The sequence below is a fragment of the Podarcis muralis genome, chromosome 6 (genome assembly GCF_964188315.1).
Source record: "Podarcis muralis chromosome 6, rPodMur119.hap1.1, whole genome shotgun sequence".
In the NCBI taxonomy this organism is placed as follows: Eukaryota; Metazoa; Chordata; class Lepidosauria; order Squamata; family Lacertidae; genus Podarcis; species Podarcis muralis.
Window position 1 is genome coordinate 76,823,688 of NC_135660.1, and position 20,409 is coordinate 76,844,096.

The 20,409-nt window shown below is 42.2% G+C and overlaps 1 protein-coding gene across 2 annotated transcripts in view; it reads left to right on the top strand.

Annotated features, from left to right (window-relative positions):
- Positions 1–591: 591 nt before the first annotated feature.
- Positions 592–20,409, top strand: part of BMPR1A (bone morphogenetic protein receptor type 1A) — a 59,372-nt gene continuing 39,554 nt past the window's right edge. For both annotated transcript variants that reach the window (XM_028729266.2, XM_028729267.2), the window contains exon 1: positions 592–1,381. The gene's annotated coding sequence lies outside the window, so the exon portion shown is untranslated. The remainder of the gene's footprint in view (positions 1,382–20,409) is intronic.

Genomic DNA, 20,409 nt, shown 5'->3' on the forward strand with positions numbered 1-20,409 from the left:
TTTGTCAACAACAAATTGTTGATTTTTTTTGCGTTGAATGTATGCTATATGGTAATTTATGGACCTAATAGGTATCTAAAGCTTTTGCACATGTTGCCATGCAACCAGTCCATGAGAAGGCACCCTATACTGTATATAGAAATGAGCAAACCAGTGATATTTTAGGGAGCAGGCGGTGCCCATTACTTACATCATTACTACACAACACAACACAACACACTGTCGCTGTACGTAGGCTTTATTTTATTTGTTTTTTTATCTTATATTTTGGAAATGTACACCCAGGTTTCTTTTCTCTTTAAAATTTTTTGGGGGGCCCCAAGAGAGTGGGGTCCTAAACTATAGCTTGTTTAGCTTATACGTTAATCCGACACTCCCTCTCCACGTATCAGGTAGGTGAGGAGATTTGGTGCAGTAAGGAAACACGTCCCCACCCCCGTCGAAGGTTTCCAGCGAAGGGAGATGGCGGAGGAATGTTCCCCCGCCCCCCCTTCTCCACAGCGCCTCGGGCCCTTCGGCAATCTCCGCCGCGCGTTCGGCCGCTCCTTCGGGAGGAGGGGCGGGGAGGTGCCGAGCGCCGCCGAACGAGCCCAGGTTGCTGCCCGTACTAGGCAAGGAAAAGAAGTAACAAGACGGCGTCGGGCGGCGTCGAACTAAGGCCCGTCTTATTCGGCGGGTTTCCGTCGAGGAAACGCGAGGAGAGAACGGGAGCCAGAGCGAGACAGACAAACAGACAGACACCTCGACGGTGCCTGCCAGCGAGGAGAAAGAGCGCGCGGCGGCGTCCGTCTCTTCTCCCCCCTCCCGCACCTCCTTTTTTTTTTATTCCCCTGCGCGCGCGCCCCCTCCTCGGCCTCCTATTGGACGCCCTGCCGCCTCTCTTCTCTTCTCCCCGCCTCCCGTTCCGTGGCGGCTGCTCCTGCTCCTGCTCCTGCAGCTGCTTTCAGAGGCAGCGGCCGTGATTGGAATAATCCGGGCGTTCGCTCGCTCCCGAGAAGCCCCTTCGTCGTCTTTGCTCACCCCTCTGCCCAATTATATATATATATCTCGCTCGCGCGCGCCTAGGACACTCTCATGCGCACGCGCGCGGATCTGAGGGGAACGGCGAGCCCGGGCGTCGAGTGAGCGGGAGGCGAGAGAGAGAGAGGCCTGCGCGCCTGTGTATTGTGGGGCAGCCCAGCCACCCTCTCGGCTCCCCGCCTCCCGCCGTCTAGCCCGGAGCCGCGTCGCAAGGCCAAAGCGGCGGTGAGGAGGCGGAGGGCGCCTTCTTCTCCCCTCCCCAAACGACGACCCTCTTGACCCGCCTCTCAAGCTCGGACCGCTCCGGTGGGGGGCAGAAAGGAAACCCCTTGGCCAGGAGGATGACGGGCCCCCGACGCGGGTGAGTGGGGCGCGGTGTGTGGCGGCGGGGAAGGAGGGGGGAGAGGTGAGGGAGGCGACTAAATGGCGGCGGGGGAAGGTGTGGAGTCCGCAGGCAGGCCTCCCTCGGGTTTCGCCCTCCCGTCGCCTCGTCTGAAAGGGGAGACGTGTGGACGCGAGTGCGTTTGCTTCCCCCTCGCAACCGGTGCAGAGGAGGCCTGGCCGGTGGCCCTGAGGGAAAGGCTGCCCTCCCCGTCTTGAATCTAATAATAATACATTTTTATTTGTACCCCCACCCATCTGAGTGGCTTGCCCCAGCCACTCGCACAATAAAAGGTTAAAACTTAAGAAAGGCTTTCTTAAAGCGGGTGGTGCGCACGCTCCTTCGGGAGTGAGCCCCGTTCAGCTCGGTGGGATTCACTCCGGATTAAGTATAGGATCGGGCTGCTGAAGAGAAGCGAAGTCGGCCGGTCCCGGAGTTCTTGGTGTCGACGGAGAATCGACGCCTCCAATTCCACCCCCCCCCCCCCGAAAAGCGACCCGCTGTGTCTCACTACATAACTTTTTTTAAAAAATAAGCCCCAGGTTTAAGTAATTAAATAACTAACTAACTCGGCCTGAGCTGTTTGCCAGCCGTGGAAATGGCCAAGTTAACAAAAGGTCGTTTCCATTGCTGCTTCTCTTCTCTGCCTGCTACCATTTGGAGAAGGGGTCTTTTTTTCTTTTTTTAAAGGATCCTGGGATTGGTCTTTGCTAGGAGCCTTTTGGCACTTTTAAGTTGTCCTTTCTCACCTTTCCGTTTCCGATCTTGGTGTAAGTTTTTGTGCTTGGTTGTCTTCCTGGAGTGAGTGGTGCTACTTATGTAGGGGAGAGGCCCTTCATTTGTAGTGTTGCTTTTTAATTAACAGAATTACTTCATATCCTTTCCACTGCAGCCACCAAAATAAGCAATAAATATTAAAGGAGTTGATAGCCGTCATAATTAGAAGTGTTAATCAAGCTCCAGTAGTGCGGTGTGTGCTACTTTTCTGCAGTGTATTCAATATTACAGTGACTAGGTAACCCAGTAGCAGTTGCAGTTACTTCTTGGCACATTTGACTTGGTTGGAAATAAGATCAGTGGGCCTTGGTTCCAAACAGTGGACTGCCAGTTTTTGAAAAATGAAATTTTATAAAATGTAAAGTATAAATCTCCTAAAACGAGTGCAGCAGTGCAGTTGTGGCTATGTCTACTCAGAAGTCATTTTGAATTCAATGGGGCTTACTTGCAGGATTGCAACCTCAGTGTGTCTGGACGTTTTAGGTTTTGGTGTTTGAATGTGGTGGTTGGAGCACCTGTTTTGTTCAGTCACATATCCAGGAATAAATTAGCTTTAATGAGGCAAGACATTCATTTGTGACTAGCTGTGGTTTTTTTTGTTTGTTTCTTTGTATGGTGAAAATTGATACACCTGGTTTGATAAATCCAGTATGATGATATATTCATTGGTTCTGTAAAAGGTAAAAAAAGTAAAAGAAATGGGTTGGTAATGTTGTTGTTGTTTAGTCGTGCCCGACTCTTCGTGAGCCCATGGACCAGAGCACGCCAGGCACTCCTGTCTTCCAATACAGTTCTATAAAATGAAAGTTGTGTGATACAAGGAAAGAAAATAGTTTATAATAGGCAGCTATTGTAGCTAAATGTTTCACAAGTATGTTCTAAATCATTGGATAGCCAATCTGCAACATGGGTTCCAAAAGTGGTTCAGGAAGTGGGATGTTAAGATGTACTTGGGTCCTTTTGCCCAGTTTTGTACACTTCTGCCTCCCTGCCTAGCACTCACTCTTTAGACAAGAGGTGGAAAGTCCACCAAGTGAACTTGTTTGTTGGTTGGCCACCACTGTGTTAAATTCACTGCAGCATTTTCTTTTTACATTTTTGTCATAACAATTCATGTGAATTAGAACTCTCCAGTTAGTTATGTTTATGAGAGTTTAACAGGTGTATTTTCTATTCCAAATACATGACTTGACTTGCAGATGCCTTGAACTGGCACCACACCAGAAGTCCTTATCCTAGTTCTCTGTTATACAGGATTTAAAAATCAATGTGGAGTTAACAGAGAAGACAATTGCATTTATTAAGTTTGGGTCCTGCAGTTCTTGAAATATACTCTTCCAAGCTCAAAACAAATTGGTGCAAAAAAACCCAAACTAAATCCACACAGTGGATTCAGTTGTTTGAATGCTAGATCAATATATTTTGTAATTTATTCATATTTAGACTGTAAGGCACAAATCTATGAAAAGCATTCATACCAATTGCACTCCTTCACACTAGACTTGGCTGTGCCCAGTTAATTTGAATGTAGTTTGCCTCCAAGTAAGTGAATTAGGGTTATATATCCCTAATAGTTTAAAGATTGCAGCTTGGTTCCTTGAAATTAAATAAGGTGTTGAGGGTTATTGTTCTACCTTTCATGCATTTAGCAACTATGTTCAATTATTTGAACTGTGTAAATACTACATCACATCTGTGTATCTTTTCCTTCATTTTAAGAAGCATGAGAGTCTTTGTATTGATCTGATATGTAAAAGTGCACCTACTGTAGTTGCCTTTGCCTAGGGCTTGGTTTTGATGCATGTTGTTTCTTGTATGTGAAGGTATGTTGTTCAGATGGCCAATACATATCATTAATTTTTGAACAGCAGTTTTGTGAATCAGTTCCTGAGAACCATTGTGAATCCCAAATTCTAATACAGTGGTGCCCCGCAAGACGAAATTAATTCGTTCCGCAAGTTTTGCCGTCTAGCGAATTTTTCGTCTTGCGAATTATTATTTAGACAAAGGAAACAAAGTCGCGAGACGTTTTCGTCTTGCGAAGCAAGCCCATAGGGAAATTCGTCTTGCGAAGCAACTCGCAAACGGAAAAACCTTTCGTCTAGCGAGTTTTTTGTCTTGCGAGGCATTCGTCTTGCGAGGTACCACTGTAATAAACTCAGTTCTCTTAAGTGTGGATCCTTTAGGTAGGCCAAACAGCACCCATCTGTTTACAAGAGGAAGGTATCAGTAGGCTTCCAGGGGTGGAGAGGAGCCAAGGTTTGGTGAGGCATTTTTCCATTAGCTCAAATGGGCCTGGGAAGAAACCCCCGAAATAGCCCAATGAGGACTGAGCATGGTCAGTGGATGGCTAACAGGGGTGGTGATGAAGAAATGAAATGGAGCATTCTGGGAGAATTGTTGTTCGGCTCCAATCCTGAACAGGAGTACCCCTATGCTAAAACATTTTGCTGCAGGTCCTTAGTTTCAGTCTGTCGTCTTACGATCACAAAACTAGTGTTCTTACATTAAAAACATACTGTAGAAAATGAAGCTTTCTTACTGCAGAATGTTAGCTTCTTGACAATAACTTTCAAGTGCACAAAGTTTTTTAAGGTATAGTTACTGAAAGTTCTGAAGAAGCAGTGGAATGAGATCTTAAAGACTAAGCATGTTTTCTGATGGAATGTTCTGACTAGCATTGTTTTGGGCTTAAATTGTGCGTTCTGAAGTTGCAACTCCTTCTGATAAAGCTCCCTCTGAAGCAGGATAAAAGTTAGGCTGAAAGTGTGTGTGAGAGAGATTAAAGGTATTTTCATCATAACAAAAAGAAGATTAAGGGGGTATGTTTTTGAAGGCCATCCTCAAGACTATTTAGTTTGCAGGTCAATGGGTTTTAAGTAGAAGAAAGAAATATTCAGTATATAATTGGTAAAACTTTGTAAGCTTTGGAGCAAGTTGCCTGCTGCAATGTAACTTTATGTTCTAGCAATGTAACTTCATTCTAAACAAATTCACTGAACTTGGTGTTTTTTGTTTTTTAAAGTTCCATGATTTCAGTTGGGCTACTTGGAATACTGTACTTCATGAGTAAGAAATGTTGTTTATAGTTCATTCCTACACATATTTACTCAGAAGAAAGTCCCAGTGTGTTTAATAGAGCTTACTCCCTAGTAAATATGTCTAGCTAATGCACATCCCAGATAATAACTGTCATTGACCTTTGAGGACCCAATTTTCACATAGACATGTGTAGGATTGTGCTGTTACTTCTCTCATGTAATATGTATATTAATTAGCAGTGTATATAGTGGTACCTCGGGTTAAGAACTTAATTCATTCTGGAGGTCTGTTCTTAAGCTGAAACTGTTCTTAACCTGAGGTACCACTTTAGCTAATGGGGCCTCCCGCTGCCGCCATGCCGCTGCCACACGATTTCTGTTCTCATCCTGAAGCAAAGTTCTTAACCCGAGGTACTATTTCTGAGTTAGTGGAGTCTTTAACCTGAAGCATCTGTAACCCGAGGTACCACTGTATAAATATTTGCCCACTGATGTTCTTAAATTTGAAGGTAATGAAAGTTGATCCATTAAAATCTATTACAAGCTGCCACTTTTTCTTACCTTAGGCAGGTAGCAAGGGTCCTCCGGTAAGTAAATTTCTCTTGGGGATACTCCATGTGGGCAACCCCCCCCCATACAATCTAGGTACCTATCTTTGCTGTTTAAAGCCATGAGAGAAAGCACAGATAGGCCAGTCATTACTGGCAGTCTTGAAACATTACCTTTATGCCACATGTGAGCAACCTATGAGGTACATATGACCCTCAGAGGCCTTCTGTGCAGTACCCATGGGTGTCCCAAGATGCCACTAAAATCCCACATTCCTCATCACTGCATTTCATTACTCAAATTCATTGAGGTGAGTGTGACGTGTATAGGGAGTTAGGCATGTGCATGCTGCCCTACCCATCAGTATTGTGCTTCTCTCATACTGCTTTCTGAAAGGCCCTGGGCTAAGTAGCTGCACAATTTGGGATAGGGCTTTTGCAAGCAAGCTAAGGCTCTTCTTTTTTCGTAGCCTTGCTCATAGTTCAGAGCCACACTACAAGCTGGGCTAGTCCACCTCTTTCATTTCCCCTTGCTGTTGCCTTGCAGATCCCACCCAAAAGGGAAAGGTTTGGCAGAGGGACTTGGTGCTTCTGATTTTTGCGTATGTGCATATATTGGATTCTGTACTCTTCATGTTTGTAGCTTTGAAGAAGATATCACCTCTTCCCCTCCTCCTAGTTCCTGCTTCTGTTAGTAGCCTACAATATACCATAGTGCAGAGAAATTTGAGCTTTGGGATGCACCAATTGATGGGATGGGTAGGTGTCTGTGAACAAGCATTGTGTATATTAAATATTATTAACTATATTGTGAACACTTTAATTTGCAATATGGATATTTAATTCAACGTGTGGTTCCTGGGCTCTGTGTTGAGGTATTATTGTGGCCCATTTGGTCTGAGAGATTGTACCGCCATGATATGGATGGCAGAAAAGAGGTGTCTCCACCCACCATCAAAATTTGGCTCCCAACCATTTCCCCTCTTAATCCTGAAAAGTTTGCCCTCACCTGCTCTATGGGTTGCAGGAACAAAAAGAATGGATAATTGAGAAAAAGAGCTGTGTTGGTAGGGATGACAGATGCACTATACTACATAGAGAGAAGAAAGCATGAATGGTATGTGGAAAGAAAATGAGGGAAAGCTATTGGAGAAGTATTCAAAGAAGTGGTAGAACAGAGCAAAAAGGGACTAATAGAATAGGCTAAAAAGAAAACACTGTGTTAAAATAACAAGTGGCTCACTGAGGTATTGGTATGGTGTGCCCCTGCACTAAGTGTGAAGATTTGCTCCCAGGTAGTGTAGAGAACTGGCATTGGACATATCTTCATATTTCCTTGTGATAGCTCATTTTCAGTTCCTGTGTTTTGTTTTCTTTTTCCTCTTTTCTTTTGCAAGTAGACCAGAGGTGTCCAAACTTTTTTCAAAGGGCGCCAGATTTAATGAAGTGAAGGGCCGTGAGGGCTGACCAAAGTTGTTGAGCTTTTTTTAGGATTGAAGTTGTGGAGGTATTAGGCCCCCGAAACAGACTTTGGACATGCCTGAGTAGACTGTTGTAGTGTGTTGTCACCTACACACCAAGTATGAGGCGGAGGAAGTTATTTACCACCTGTATGCCATGGATGCTGTCAGTAGTGCTATTTTCTAGAAAAGAGGTGCCAGAACTCACCATGAATGCCTCCCTTGTTCTCTTATAATGGCAATGGCACCCACCTGAGAGGTGCTATAACTGAGTTCCAGTGAGTTCCAGCTGCAAACAAGACCTGGCTGTCAGGTTGATGCCTTGGACACTTAGACAGCATGTTCCAGACAGAACTGCTCATTGGAAGGGTGCTGCGAGGTTGCTAAAGAATCACATTTTTACCAGCCACAGTATATAGTAATTGCATTATACCTGAGATACAAGCACTTCCCTGAGGGAAAACATTTGGCTTCCTTGCAACACATGAGCAACAACTGAACAGTTGTTGCGTTATAAACAGATGGCCTGGAAAAATTCCAGAGTGATGTCTGCAGTGTGCACTAGGGATTCTGGGATACATATCTGGGAATGCATACTTGTTTGAACTTCACATTTACTGTTGTTCACAGCACTGAAATTAGATTATCTAAAACCTAGGAAACCAGGGTGAGCACAAACCAGTTTGAAAATTAGTAATCACTAAGAAAGCAAACTGAAGTATTAATGGTGAGTGGCAAACAGGTCAAAGGCAAGGTTGAATTCTTGATTAAAAAAAATAGTTTTGTAGGTGCAAAATGTAGATACTGTATCTGGCTTGATTATTCTTGAATCTTGTGTGAGTCACATCTGTTTAACCTAACAAGCCTACTGAAGTTACTAGCTCACAAAGCAATTACTAACCCACCTGCCTACATATATCTGTATCTGGCCTAAAATAAAAATTAAAAGAAGCAGTCTTTGTAAAGATTCCCTATCTAGTTGCTTAGAGACAATTATTATTTGCAGCTGGGCAAGCCTAGGTTGGTTTGTTGTTTTTGCATGGTCATGATAGTGTGTATTGTGATATTCTAGGATTATACTTGTGTTCCAGAAATAGGAAAATATTCTGCTGCATACAGCAATGTGTTGCACTGCTCTAGAATCTTTGCTCCAAAAATAAGACTCATTTACATACTACTACATTACCAGCAAGTGATCAGTTCCACAACTGTTCCCGCAATACAGTATTAAGAAGCTGCTGTTTTAAAAAGGATTTATTAAATGTGAAAAACTTTGTTTCCTCAACCACAGATAGTTGTATGACTGCACACTTCTACTAATGGACCTGGTAGTAGATATGTTTAATTCAGAGCAAAGTGTATTGAGCTTCAAGTAGAAATGTAAGAATCCCCAGAAGTGCTCCAGTATTGCATAACTTAAAGCAATATGCATTTGATCATTAATGTGGCATATAATAAAAGCAGCAGCACATCTCCTCTGAAGTCTAGACTGTGATTTGTAATCTGTCTCACAACGTGCCAGCTGAATCTTTCAGCCAAACTATAATTGACTGAATAGAACTATGAAATGTTTTCTGCAAAAAGTGTCAGTCTAACAGAGATTTTTGAGACTAGATTGATTTTAATCACTGAAAAAACAGATTGTGAATCACATTTTCCATGTTAATACATCTATTTCTTGAACAAGCACGCATACCATTTGGCTGCTAAAACAAAATGTTTTCTTTGTTTGTTTTTTTGCAATGTAATAAAGTGGCCTAGCTTTACTAAGCACTATGCAGCCCATATGCCTTTTGCACTACAGAATTTGTATGTGTTTAAAGACAGAAAGCTTTCACAGTTGCTAATGGTTTTATTTGACTTTATTAATAAGGACAACAAGCAAGAGCACTTACTTGAAGACAGCATGCTAAGAACTATTCAGAAGCAAGGGTTGGTAGCTGATAGAACAGCACTTCTTCAAAAAATGGGAAGTCTGTATCCAGGGCCTTTGACTGACCGTATAAACCTGTAATCTCTTATCCAGTTGGGAATAAAGTCAATTGAACTTGATAGAACTTACATCTGAGTGCAAATGTATAGGATTGCACTGTAAATGTTAGGGATGTGCATTGGATTCAGATGAATCCTAGAATGAAGTGGACTTACTCATACAAATTTTATGTTTGCCAGAGGTAAATCTCTCTCTACAAGGTGGCATGCATTGAAGCAACAACTTTGCCTTAGAAACCTAGACAGTAACCAAAAATAATATGGACAAGTAACTGCTGAAAGCAACGGTATTGTTGCTAAGCTTACTATAATGTCAGGCTGGTTCAGACCTGGCCTTGGAACTGAATCAAAATTGGTCACCCTGATGGGTGACTTTTATCATGAGAGAAACATGGGAAGGAGTGTGACCCTGTTATTTCTGCTCAGTCTCTCAGTGGCTTTTGATAGTGGCTTTTGATACTGTTGACCATGGTATCCTCCTGGACTGACTCATTTGGATGGTTATCCAAGGCATTGTATTACACTGGTTCCATCCTTAGTTTCAGGGCACCTGGCATCTTTGTTAGAGAGTTCTGCATCTTTTCATAATAGTTAGCTGATTTCTGATTTTAAAATTTTGCATAGTTTTTATTGTATGGTTTTATGGGTGACAGTTGTCACTGTTGTAAAGTATTCTGATGAATAGCAATATAGATATAGATAAATTGTTCCAATAAAGCTTTTTATTTTCTTTAGATGCATTAAAATTTGATAATTTTACTTATTAAAATACAGTTTGCTGTCAGATACAAACTGTTTGATAATATGCATAGCCTTATTACTCCAAATAAACCCCTAATTTACATTTTGTAAACTGGGATGGATATGTTAAGCCCCTAGAGCTGTATTCTGCAGAAACTATGGATCTCAGTGTGGATTTTTTAATGCTCTGTTAATGAATTTTAAAGCAGTATTAATCAGGTTACTTCTTGACTTCCACACTCTTAATAGTGCTTTTCCGGGTCACACCTTTTTTTAATGTGAAACTATTATGCTGAAAAATTTTCAGGCATAAGGAATTAGAAGAGAGAGTGTAAATTAAATTGTGGAAAGTCAAACAACAGATGTCAGCTTTGAAGTCTGAGATTGTCCAATAAAAATAAACTAGAAGAAAGGGAATCAAAATGTGGAATTAAACATCTGCTTGGCAGCTGTGGATATCTGTCTTTCTTAAATTCTAAGATGTGGCACATTGCACCTTCTATTTCTTTACATTTATATTCCATCCTATTTTGAAGGTTTACAATCAAACTATAAATCTCCATTTAACTGTCCCCATTGTTTCTTTCACCTTTTGCAATGCAGCCAACCCAACCATTATGAGCCCTGCCAGTCACAGTGTCCTTTCCCGTTCTCATTCCAAAGCTTCTGTCATACTCAGTACAGTGGTACCTTGGGTTAAGAACTTAATTCGTTCTGGAGGTCCGTTCTTAACCTGAGGTACTACTTTAGCTAATGGGGCCTTGCGCCGCCACGCGATTTCTGTTCTCATCCTGAAGTAAAGTTCTTAACCCGAGGTACTATTTCTGAGTTAGCAGAGTCTGTAACCTGAAGCGTCTGTAACCAGTGGTACCTCGGTTACAAACTTAATTCGTTCTGTAGGTCTGTTCTTAAGCTGAAACCCTTCTTATCCTGAGGCGCGCTTTCGCTAATAGGGTCTCCTGCTGCGTCTGGTGTGCGATTTCTGTTTGCATCCTGGGGCAAAGTTCGCAACCAGGAGCAACTACTTCCGGGTTAGCGGAGCTCGTAACCTAAAGTGTTCATAACCAGAAGCGTCCATAACTACAGGTACCACTGTACAAGAAACCCAGCTCCCAATAAATGTATATCTACTATCCCCAACACTTCCTGTCTCTTAACCATGTAGCCTGATCTTTCCCTCATCAAACCCAGTCCCCTGAGGGTAGCTACCTAAAAGCCCACAGGGATGCAGCTTCCAAATGCACTGACTGCCCAGTGTTAGAAACTGAGATATGAAAGCTAGGAGCTAAATGGCACCTTAAGCCTAGGTTATGGGCGTAGCAACAGAATGTCCAGGTGCACTTTTTTATAACAAGAATGCAAAGCTGAAAATGAATGAACTGCAGCTAAAAGATTATGTTCATTTTTCACTTGATCTAGCCCTTCCCCTGCCCAGCCCCCTAATATTCTTAGGAGGGTCTCTTCTCTAGTCTTCCGAGAGTACATTGAGGTGGGGAGGACTAGACCATGTGTTCCATTCAAAGTTATATTATGTTGCCTTTCAGGTTAAGCAACTAATTCCCCTTATTAGGGGCTCCTGGAAGACACCCTGGGTACAGATTGAGCTCTTCCCCTCCATCTCTTTCTGGGAGTGTCCAGGGCAGCACTGAGGAAAATTTGTAACCTCTTCTTGAAAGCAACCCTTTTGACATGGAGAGAGTGGAGTTTGGTTTGGGCCCTGGGTGTGCCACCGTTCACCTCAATATTGGATCACTTTGCTTTAAATATCAGCAACTTCACGCCTGGGAATCTAGGGGAGTCTATAGAATTAGTGGCGTACTATATGGAGAACAAGTCATTAAGAAGGCTTCTGTCATTGTGCTGCTGTAGGGTACATTGTTTACATGGTTCTAGCTGCCTCAGGCATGTTCATTTGCAGCAAATCCCTATGGAAGGGGACAAATCTACAAGCTAGGGGACGAGTCTCTATGCTTTATAGCAGGGGTCAGCAAACTTTTTCAGCAGGGGGCCAGTCCACTGTCCCTCAGACCTTGGAGGGTGGATGGCAGACTATATTTTGAAAAAAGAAAAAGAAAAGAACGAATTCCTATGTCCCACAAATAACCTAGAGATGCATTTTAAATAAAAGGACACATTCTGCTCATGTAAAAACACGCTGATTCCTGGACCGTGCGTGGACCGGATTTAGAAGGCGATTGGCCCCCAGATCTGGCCCCCGGGCCTTTGTTTGCCTACTCATGCTTTTTAGTGTGTTGATATATCACTCTAGGGGCAGCTTTACTTGCCTTCACCAGCTTGGGAAGGGGGGCGGGACTTTGGGACTGACATTGACGAGCATAAATGGAAGGGGCTATGGTCCTGCCTCCCATTAAAGATAAACTCTGCTTGCCTTCAAGAAGTGTCCCTTAAGGTTCTCTTCTACTGCCATTGGTTTCCAACACTGCTCTCCAAGATAAACAAGTCTTGATCGCCATTATGTTGGAATGGCTGTGGAAATTATGATTCTTTTATCATGCATGGTGGGCCTGCAATATAATGCAAAAAAATGAGAAAATGTTTTTGACAGCGTCCCTTCCATTATGGACCAGGAATTGAAGCCTATCACATCCTTAGTCCTATTACCATGAGCAGAAACTTAGTGATTAAGTTCTTTTTGTTGACAGCCGCACAACTGACTGTGGCTTGTCACTGGAAAGTGGAATCAGAGCCACCAATGGAGATCTGGATTAATTATTCTAGGACATAGCCCTCTCAGATTGTCTTAAATAGAGAAGGCGGCCCATCAGGGTGTGTTAAAAAGGGACAGTCTTGAGGAGATTTGGTTTTTGTTATCTTTCATATATAAAAGACACCATACTTAGTCTCCGAAGCACCTTTGTGGGGAGGCCACATGGGGGTTCACTGAAAGTAGGGTAATGCATGAGGCATAGGATCCTTGCAGAAAGATGAATCTCCAAATGCATGAGTAATACTACATTTACTGATACTTTCCTTGCTTCAGTAGTAGTAGTAGTAGAAGAAGAAGAAGAAGAAGAAGAAAATAATTTAAATAAATAAATAAATAAAATAATATTTATACCTCACCCATCTGGCTGGGTTTCCCCAGCCACTCTGGGTGGCTTACAGTACATATAAAAACATAGTAAAACCTCAAACATTAAAAACCTCCTGATACAGGGCTGCCTTCAGATGTTTTCTAAAAGTCAGGTAGGTAGTTGTTCATTTCCTTAACATCTGATGGGTGGGCGTTCTACAGGGAGGATGCCACTGCTGAGTAGGCCCTCTGCCTGGTTCCCTCTAGCTTCACCTCTCGCAGTGAGGAAACTGCCAGAAAACCCTCGGAGGAGGACCTGAATGATGGGGTGGAGACACTCCTTCAGGTATACTGGGCCGAGGTTACTTTGCTTTGTTCAGGTTTGTAACTGAAATAAGTCTGAGTGCTGTTTGTAATGTTTAATGAAAGTAATAAAATTCTCTTTAAAAAAATCTTAGCCCTATTTTCCACCCACCCACAGTGACTTCGAGTGGAAAAAATTCCACTGTTATATTTTTCTGTGCAATATTTTCCATTCCTAAAAATACATTTTCCCCATAAAATTAATCATTAACATAATGAATCAAATAGCTGTTAGTTGTAATGTTGTAATTAACTTTTCCCAGATGATTGTCCCTAGGAAGTACTTGCACACAGGCCTACATACAATTTCAGTACCTTAATTTTTTCTTAAACTTTAACTAACATATCCTAATAAAAACAAATTCCAAACAAATTGCTACCCAAGTGTGCTTTATTGATCCCCGCCCCCACTCAGATAAATTTAAATGCCTTTGGTTTTTTGTAAAATATTTAGTATTTATGCAGCATGTAAAATGAACATTGAATACTTTTGATTAAGGTTTATTTACCAAACAGAAATGAATGTGCCACATCACCCCTACTCCCAAGTGACTTAAGTTTAAGTTGAGTAAAGTGAGCTAGAAGTTGACAATCAGGGTGCTATTAAAGAAGCAGGAAGCAAAGAAATAAAGGAGAAAGTGAGAGCTGAGAGACAGGTTTTGCTTCCTCACCCACTCACTTGCATGTACCTGTCTGCCTCTGTGGCTCAGGAGCAGAGTAGGTAGAGACAGAAGCAGACAAGCAAAAGAAAAAGGGATCGCTTTGTTTTCTGTTCACCCCCCTGCCCCCACAATGCAAGGAAAAAGAACAGGGGCAGCTGATTGGGAGGGGGCAATAGGTTATACCTTTTGCTCCTTCCTGAGTTGCAGCTGCAAAGCTGAACCATAGCTGGCCTGAATCACATATTATGAATATGATTTTGCAAGGCAGTTGTGCACTGAAGCTGCTGGGTGTTTTAAGCAGCAGCTATGGCTATAGTACCTTAGTCTGGAACTGGCGCTCATTGCCAGTGCAGTGACCACAGATTAGTTCAGAGAAAGAAAAATAATTTTTGCCTGGACACTTCTATACTGGCATGCCAAAATATTTCAAAATTCCAAATATTTTTTAGGGTTACAGCTTCTAATGGATTACTCATATCAGTTTTGAATTAAATAGCTGATGAATCAGTTAAATTTGTATATGGGAAAGCATTATTTCTGAAGCACAAAACATGTTTACTTAATTTTTAGAGATGCACACATTTGTCCTTGTAGGAATAATCTTGGTAAAGGCATTCCTGTGTTTGAGAGAAGGGAGAATGCCTCTGAATAAGTTGGTTGGCACCTGAGGGTTTTATAAGCACTGGAAATTTAAAAAAAAATCCTTCTGTCCAGTTTGATTAGGGGCATCCTTTTAGTTGATCAATATGTTATACTGATTTTTTTTTTAAAAAAAGCACATTGCTGTGACCCAGGCCAGTGGCCCATCAATTGGGTTGTTATGAGAGATGTTTCTAGCATGTCAGACTGTAGATTAAAATTATTTTGCTATAGTACTTTGCCTTCGCTTGAGAATTTGACATCTAACCAAATGTACCAGGATATACTAGAAAACTTCATTGTTCATATGATTTGACTTGCAGTCTATCTTCTGTTCTAAAATCCAAATGTGCTTCCTGAAATACGTGAGTGTGTGTTTGTGAAGGCTAAAATCTACTTGGTATTTGCACTGTATAAGAATGGCATGGAAGGGGGGAATTTAACACTAACATGATTTTTCCCCACATTAAGGTTAGAGTCCTATAACCACTTAGCTAGGAGTGAGCACTGTTCAGTATTCAGTTCAGTGGTTTTTGCTTCTGAGTTAGGCATAGGATTGCACTGTAAAATAACTTTTATCAAGGAAATACTGGCTCAGTAGATAGTTTCAGGAGCTCGTCCTACACTCGAGTAGGACCCTGGTAGAGACACATGCCCGACTGGCATGTTCTCTCCCTCCTGGTCATCGTTCGGGAGCGTCAAAAGCTTTTTTCTGCCCAAACATCACAGTGACCGATGCCAACAGACATCAGCACACTTAGGGATCTGCAGAGTGTTTGCAGTTTGCGTAACAGAACTCAACAACTCAGTATTTTGGCTAATCAACATGGCTCCCTCTCTCTCTAGCTTAAGACAGCAAAAAGAAAGAACAAAGGACAATAGTCCCACTTCATGGAACACAGTAACACAAACATCCTGTCTCCCATCACTTCCCACACTGTGGAGTCAAAACATACACCGTCATGTGAAAGACAACAATCCCATGACTGCAATCACGGAGCAGGAATTCCAACAGATAGTAGGTTTGCCTATGTTGCACATGAGGCCTGCAGAGAGGTACAGCTGTGAAAGAAATAATCTAAAAATACATTGCTGAAATGTTATACATGAGTGAGCAAAAAGGGATGAGAGGAATCAGCTTTACAGAAAGCCGTTGTATCATTGCCATCCTGTTTCATTGGGTCATCTACTGTGTCTATCTGGGTGGCAGGGTTCGAAATTAGCAGGGTGCCAGGCCTAAAGATTCGTGCCTAAAGATTCTCTATTTGTGAGCACCTCAAAAAGGCTGGGTACCATTTTTTTGTGTGCCTGGCTGACACTGATTTGTGCCTGGCTGACTGATTACTGAAATGCATGTGCTTTGAAGCTTTGAAGTATATGTTAAGGATGGACAATATGTTAAGGAGTTTAGCAATAAAGAGTAGAGTGTTTTGAAAACTGTAAACATAATTTCTACTAAATTGTGATATTAACAATGTGTCATTTATGTGAATTGTGTATTAGTTTGTGCTTATCCAAATAATAAATAAAAAGTGTTGCTGCCCCCCCCCCAGGGCAACTAGACATTCTGTTTTGGTGCCCACAGGCTCCTAGCTTTTCTATCCCAGTTTCTAACACTGCTGGGTAGTGATTATACTCCAATTTTATACCAACCAATTCAGTTTCAGATTGAAACCTGGACATGAGCATCTACTTCCCATCCGGGCAGGGGTGGGTGCTCACTACCAGCTATTGCTCTGGAAAAATTCTGGGGACTGAGCCTTCAAGTAAAGGACCCTGAGTGCCCTTGCTCCTGTAAGTGCACAAGGTCTACTTCCAAAGTGTGCTGTCAGATACCTATGGTTTTATAGAGTGGTAAATAAGTGAGTGTGATATGCAGTACATGCTCATCAAGAATTCTGAGAGGGCCCACCTGAACTCTGTTTACCTTCCTCCTGCACATGCCCAAGCTCACATATGTGTGCTGGCAGTGTGTTCGGACATTAGGGGAAATAAAATCTGCACAAACATCCTATCTCTACCTCTGTCTGTTGTGAGAGAATGAGAAGGTCTTCAATGGAGTGATACTAAATGATGTCCAGCCACTTGGCAATGAAAATGCATTTGTGCAACTGGCTTTCTGGTTTCTCTTCTTTCTCATCCAGCTCCCTGCACACACCCCAAATCTGCTCCAGATGATCCCCCAAGACTCAAGAGCAGATTTTGGAGTTGTGGGGAGTTGTAGTGGGGAAGAAAAGATGAAGGCCTATTGTGTGAGTGGGTATCTGCTCATGATATGATGGACCTCATTCATGGTTATAAAATCAATCGGCATGTTTATAGAAGAGATACCTGAAATATCTCATGGGAGCCAGTGTGATCTAGTGGTAGTGTGTTGGACTGTAACCTGGGAGACCATGGCTTGAAATTCCACTCAGCCATGAAGCTCATGGAGTGACCTTGGACCAATCACAGTCTCTCAGTCTAACCTACCCTGCAGGGTTGTTGTGAGGATAAAACAAGGAGGGGAAAAACTTTGTATGACATCTTGACTTCCTTGGATGAAAAGTGGGATATAAATGTAATAAAGAAATATATGTTTGTTTAACCTAGGTTTAAATTGATTCCTTTTAGTAGTGCTAGTGATAGATTCTTCTAGATCATTTTATCCTATATAGTAGTTTTAATCAGTCTTACCCATTCCTACTTACAAAGGATTCCAAATATGGCTGTCATAGTAGAAAAGGAGGACATTTGCAGGTGCATATTATCTCCTCTACCCCAAGATACAGCTCGGTCATGATTCATGTGTTGTTTAAGCTGAGGTAACTACCCTCACTTCCTTCTCAGATCAGATAAAGATATAAAGGAAAGGAAAGGCAGTAAAACACACTTTTTAAAGAAAATGTTTCCCAATTAAGGAATGTATTCAATGCTGCATGAACAACCTCCAGTCACACAACAAGGTCTTCCCTTCTTCTCTGCCCATGCAACCCTCAAATCTATATCAGAGGTACTACAATGGTCTGGAGCAAATTTTGAAGTGTAGGGGAGAGGAGGGGAAAGTTACATTGCACAAATGGAGTAGTAGCATTGGATACAGTCCATAGTGTTTAAACTACTCTTTACACTTGGTAATGTGAATTGGGCTGCTGTGCATGAACCTTCTTTGAGTGCAATCAAACCAAGTTTAGCTGTTTAAACAGTGCAATCCTATGCATGTGTACTGTACTCAGTTGCAAGTCTACATTGGTTAAAAGGATTGTAATGTATGCCTTAGGCAAGCATCCTGGCGTAGATAGTTCCTATGGATGGATGTGACCACTGAGAGGGCCCCCTCTCTCATTGCGACCCTCCAAATTTCACTTAAGCTGGTAACAAATCCATGCAACAGAGGCCACCTCTGCCTCCCAAAGCACTCCCAGATAAGGGACTCTGTAGCATTGAAGCTTAAATCATGTTGGAATCAGAATAACTAAAGGAGCTTAGCTTGGGATTGATTGTACCCTCTTTTATTAGTTGCTATACTAGAGAAGCTTACTGCTTCCTTAATACATTTTTATTACTGTACTGGTCACTATTGTGTTGTTTTATATAGCTGTGGTTCTGTCAGCTAAACCTGTTGTCATTGACCGTGTTACAGAAGTAACAAAGGGCACTCTCATTTTTTCATGAAGCGTTTAATCCATATTTGCTTACTGCTGCTATGGAAAAGACAAGTGTATCAGTAGAGAAGCCTCCTTAGGTTGCATGTTGTTATATTTATAGCACAATAGATCCCTGACATGGTTGAAGTTTGAGTGCTTTCCATGCATCTCTGCCAATGCATCTGTTTTCTCTTAATTTATTTTCAAAGATGCCAGAATGAGTGCATGGAGACTATTTTGCCTAATAAAGCAGAGACATTATGAAAGTGCATAAAGGATGCTGTACTGTTGCTTTTTTATAGTGGTAAAGTGAGCTGAGACTATAGCTAGGGCTTTGTATTGCTTCATTCTTTGGTGAAAATCAAATGCTGATTAGGATGCCAAATAATTTTGACGTTAATCTTCTGATGCTACATTTTTTTCAGTTTAACATATCTTCCATATTAATTTAGTGTTCAACAGTAGGAGATTTCCTGGGGGGCGGATAAGTACCGTATTTCTGTATCCCTGTCCTTAAAGCTTATTGTCTTATAGACAAATGCTGGCTCATCAGAACATTGCCAGAGTAAGGTCCCCCCCCCCCACCAGCCTGTCACAGTGTGAATCAGCCTTCCTGGACTTAGAAGTTGTGGATGAACAATAAAATGTACATGTAATATACAGCTCTATGTTACTGAAATGAATTTTGTATTTGTCTGTGCTTTACATTGGCTTCACTAGCACATAATGCTAAACTATGGTTTGGTTTAACTTGAAGTTCCAAGTGCAGGAATGAGAAGGACTTTGCCAGTATTTACTTTTATGTTTGCCCCACTCAACTTGTTCTTGTAAGCAGATTAGGGATCATGATTTATCACAAAATAATCAATTTCAAATCAAATCAGTTTCAAATCAAGCTGACTTGTTTTCCCTCCCTCCCAACTCTACAGCTCTATGATTCTGTGATTCTAGTTCATGAAAAGGCAAGATTAGGGGAAACTGGAAGTAAACACTGACAAAGAACTCGCTGTTGTATGGGAGGAGTAAGCTTTGCTTGGGTTAATTCCAGCTAACATATACAGCACTGAACCATAGTTTAGTGTTACATGTGAACCCAGCTGGTGTATAACAAAGATAAGTGACTCTCCACTTCATGTTTGTTTGAGACACATTGACCATACCATACAATAAGATGCTCTCTTCTCCCCTTTTGCACTCCCAGTTCCCCTTTTCAGTTCTGTGTTCATGGTAACTATAATTTACCTTTATGTCTGAACGAGGCAAGCTATGGTGACTGTGAGCCATTGTTTACTTTCAAACCAAAATGAGAAACCATTGTTTGAACTGAGCTTGTAATGCTGGTTTGTAGGCAAACTGATTAGATTTAACAGCACACTGTAGTTACCCTGAACCTGGATGGGAGAAAACAAAGTACCAAGTATCTGTACAGAACTTAAATGGAGTTTGCTGTGGCTCTTATAATGGTTAATGTACTAATGGACTGTAAAGCGGTATTGAAATTGTTATGTAATTGCAGCCATGTCCAGGAATCATTTGCACAGTTTGCTTATTTGTATTGGGTGCGTGCCATTTATATATACACAGTATAACCAATAACAAATCCATTTTACTGTTTGCATCTTGGTTAAAGGTAAAGGTAAAGGTACCCCTGCCCGTACGGGCCAGTCTTGACAGACTCTGGGGTTGTGCGCCCGTCTCACTTAAGAGGCCAGGGGCCAGCGCTGTCCAGAGACACTTCTGGGTCACGTGGCCAGCGTGACAAAGCTGCATCTGGCGAGCCAGCGCAGCACACGGAAACGCCGTTTACTTTCCCGCCAGTAAGCGGTCCCTATTTATCTACTTGCACCTGGGGGTGCTTTCGAACTGCTAGGTTGGCAGGCGCTGGGACCGAGCAACGGGAGCGCACCCCGCCGTGGGGATTCGAACCGCCGACCTTTCGATCGGCAAGCCCTAGGCGCTGAGGCTTTTACCCACAGCGCCACCCACGTCCCGCATCTTGGTTATTCCCCTGTAATTGGTAGAATATCCATTTCATCAGAGAAGACAGCAGCCTCCCTAGAAAGCAGAGCAGAGGAAATCTTCAGAATATAAGTGACTTTAATGACAATTGTTCAGCTTAAGCAA